Source organism: Asparagus officinalis, chromosome 1 (genome assembly GCF_001876935.1).
Source record: "Asparagus officinalis chromosome 1, Aspof.V1, whole genome shotgun sequence".
Taxonomy (NCBI): domain Eukaryota; kingdom Viridiplantae; phylum Streptophyta; class Magnoliopsida; order Asparagales; family Asparagaceae; genus Asparagus; species Asparagus officinalis.
In genome coordinates this window covers 94,324,295-94,328,605 of record NC_033794.1, presented here as the reverse complement: position 1 = coordinate 94,328,605, position 4,311 = coordinate 94,324,295, and positions in this window count along the sequence as shown.

The following is a 4,311-nucleotide window of genomic DNA, read 5'->3' as shown; positions in this document are numbered from 1 at the left end:
GGGGGGGCGGGGGGGAGGCCGGAGGAGGGGGGGAGTCGGGGGGGAGACCGAACAAGGGGGGGTCGGGTGGATGAGATTGAGAGAAATGGGAGGGGGTGGCGGCTGGTAGGGGTGGGGGGGCGGGGGGGAGGCCGGAGGAGGGGGGGAGTCGGGGGGGAGACCGAACAAGGGGGGGTCGGGTGGATGAGATTGAGAGAAATGGGAGGGGGTGGCGGCTGGTAGGGGTAAAAACTGCCCTAGGAAACCTAGACGGAAATTCCGTCTAGGTTTCCTCAACCTAGACGGAATTTCCGTCTAGGTTGACTATACAACCTAGACGGACTACCGTCTAGGTTGTATAGGCAACGTAGACGGAAATTCCGTCTAGGTTTCCTCAACCTAGACGGAATTTCCGTCTAGATTGCCTGTTCCGTCTGGGTTTGTCAAACTAGACGGAAAATTCCGTCTAGTTTGCTCCAAACTAGACGGAACAATCTAGACGGAATTTTTCCGTCTATTTTGATCCAATCTAGACGGAAAAAATTTCCGTCTAGATTGTTCCGTCTAGGTTGGCCGTTTTTCTACTAGTGGTAGTAGCTAAACATGCTTTAGTTCATTTGACACTTGTAGTTAGTAGCACATTTTGATTTTTAAATAATAAACTCAAATGAGCTAATCCATTTAAAGTTAGCCTATTTAAACCAATATTTATATATTTGATTGATTTAATATTATAATTTTATTTTTTAGTAAATAGATATTAATCGTCCGCTTCTGGATCCACCACTGAGACTAGCTATGGATCCAAAGACACGCTCCAACACTAAATTTATCCAATAATCCAGGTGAAACTTTTCGGAAGTTGAAGGCGATTTTGTAAAACTCCACAAAATTTGAAATTGTGTTCTCTTTAATTTTAAAATTCATGGGAATTTTGATAATTTCCATAAAAAAAACCAGAAGTTTTCCCTCTCTTGCTGTTTTGTTTCCATGCATTTATTAAACAAAACTCAGTGAAACGCCTCACATGGATTATGACAGCTGATGCGTTCGGTGTGCGCATCTTTTGTTGCTACCTAACGCCAACGACCCTTAAGATGGCTCTCGCGCCACTTGTTTTTTTCGTCTCACTTTTGCAGCCAAGACCCTGAAAAAAAAAATACAAATGCAGTGGACCCCACATGCCAGCAGAAAAATGTAATTGCTGACCCTTTCCTTATTAGTTCCTAACATCTTTAATATTTCCGAAAACCGCTTGTATCATTGAGATTGTTATTAGGTGCTTCAATTCTAATAAGCTTTGTAAATATTACACTCGCAAATATTCACGTTGTGAGAAAAGATATGCAGAGGAAACTTATATTTCTCATTATCACAACATGTATACATACAAGTATGGTGAGTAATTGTTGGGATTGTGTCTTTGATTCTTTGTATAACTTCATGAGAATTAGATAAGGTTAGAAATCTATCATGATTAGGAGACTGGTCTTATCATGATTAGGAGTTTGAATCATATTCTAATTAGGAAGTTAGGTTAGAGATAGGGTTTCGGTTTCCATATATACATTTTTCTATTGTTTGAGGAAAAACCAAACAGAGAAGAGAGAGCCAATATTCTTGTAATCTAGGGTCAGCAAAGGGCGTAGCCTAATTCAAGAATATTGTGCGAGAGACGAGAGTTTCGTAGTCTTTGTCCGTCAAAAGATTACAACATTGGGAGAGGGTATCACAGTCTTTGTCCGTTCAAAAGATTGTAAGGAGAGTACTTTGGAGATAATATGAGAGTTGATTATGTATGTGATGTTGAGAGATTGAGAGACGAGAGTCGAGTGGTTCCTCTTGTAGTTCTCCCTGATACATAGTGGATTTCTCGTATTGTTGCCCATAGATGTAGGTCGAAGTTGATCGGCCGAACCACGTAAATCTCAGTGTTCTTTCTTCTTGATTGCAATTATTTTCTATCATATTGATTGTGAGCTAGCTTCCGAGTTACGGAGATCGTAGTAGGTAGGGAGACTAAAACTCCCTAACAATTGGTATCAGAGTCATGATGATGGATCCGGGAGCGAGTTCGCAAGATAGTGTTAGGACTCATGTTTATGAGCCTACTATCTAATCTAGTTTTGGTAATTAACAAACAATTTATAATTGTGTGTTTCTTGTGTTTGTGTTGCATTTAATATATCCAGGTCAACAATATCTGAAGTGAAGCCAATAAAAATCAAGCCAAAGATTCAAGAACAAGCTTCATATGCATACACTTGGGTATATTAGTTTAGAATTTATATATTTTGTGTAAATACTTCAAGCTCATATTATATACACCCACATTCTTTCATTTTATCACAAATTGAGTATTCTTAAGCAAATACTGTGTTATTGGTTTATGGAGAAAATAATCCTTGTATACATGTTTTGTTAAGTCTATAAATCAATTAAAAAGGTTTCATAATTTGGTTTAAGTCAAAAGACAAAAATCAAGTGTTTTATATATACACACGTATTTGTGACTTTTTGCAAAACAAAGAGATTTCACAAACGGAAAATGATACTTCAAAAATATCTTTTGTAACATGTTTATTTTCTTGTTTATAAACATTTTCCTAATTTTTTACAATTTTTAGAATTTATTTGATATTTTTAAAAGGGGTTTAAAGTTCATATTTACTGTTCAAAAAACCCATGTGCATGTTATCAGTCGACTGATGATTTTATCAGTCAGCCGATGAAAGTGGATGGAAAGTGCATTTAGTCTCAAACGAACGCCGTGCCATACATGTTAATGCAGTCGAGCTGGCGCGTATGCGAACAGTGATCAGTCTGTACTGATGCAGCTCGTGAAGTCAGCTAGGAGGGCGCTATCCAAACTCGAAAGCCCGCCGCGCTCAAGACGCCGACCGGTCCAGGAATTAGTCATGATATAGTATTAGGCCCGTTTACGTATATGATATTAATTCATTAGTCGCGATATACTTAGAGCTAGGCTACGCTATACTAGCAGGTAATATATACATATTTACCTATTATATAGGTATATACGTATTACTTATTAGCTACTAGGTATAGTATCGTATATATGAGATTAATGGTCATCCTTGTCCATACGGAGGGGATTTCACTCCTATTACGCCTTTTAAAATCACGATGACTTGAGCCGACAGTTCGCTGGATGCATCCCGCTCCGGTTGAACTGATCACATATTCTAAAAACCCCCAACCGCACACCAAGTTGTGGTTGGGACCGCAGTCGTCGTTTGACCCTTCAATCCACTCGTTATCAATGTTTAACGTTTTGACCATGAGATAGAACTCTTGTCACATGGCCCTCGATGGGAAGGCTCAAAGCGGATGACGGATTCACCCCTTAACTTAGGTGGTGTTGGGGGCCGTTTACTAGAATATGGTAGGATCAAGGTTCAACGGGAGCCGGCATCAGTCGTCACAATTTGATCGCCGCTCAATCATGTGATTTAGACGGCGTCAGGAAGGGAGGAAATCCCCTCTCCTTATGACAAAGTCGCGATACCCATTAATCTCTCTCTCTCTCTCTCTCTCCTCGGTCTCTCTCGTAGCTATCATATCCATAAATTATAGTAGAAGTTGATACAGGTATAGTAGGTATGATCTCCTACTTTAGCATATACTTATATAGAGTGACTCTACGGGCGAGGTATATTTTGATAGATCATAGCTAGTACTGAGTAGTATCTTATACTAGTATTTACCCTATACATACATAGTTCACAAGATAGACTGATAACCCTTATTATATATGTGCGCGTGGGTGTGTGGTGTGTGTGCTGTGTGTGGTGCTGTGTGTGTGTGACTATTTGCTGCAGGATACAGCTTATAGCATACTATTTGAAGACTTGACTACTTTGGGACTTACATAGCGTCTAGGTGGTAAATTTAGCGGAGTTTGCCTAGGGGAGGAAGCCCGTTAGTGGTTCCATAATCCTAGCCACTAGAGCGATGATATATTTGGGGTCTTTGAATGCATTGGGCCCTTGGGCCTCCTTGCTTTTTGGAATTTTTTTATTATTTTTAATTTTTTTAGTTTTATAAATTCTACAATTATTTTATATTATTTTATCATTTTAATTTCTATATTTTTTTTATATTTGTAAATTACATAATTATAATTAATTGATAATATAATTTTTTATCAAAATTATGTTTATTTTTTGCTTTATCTTCTTGTAAAATTTAAAAAATTTAAAAAACAAAGAAAACCTAGGCCTGCCCACTCAGGCGTGGGCCCGGAATTGGCCCGGGGCAATCGGGCCCGGGTCCGGGCTCCGGTTTTGCTCGGGCCAGGCCAGTCTAGAT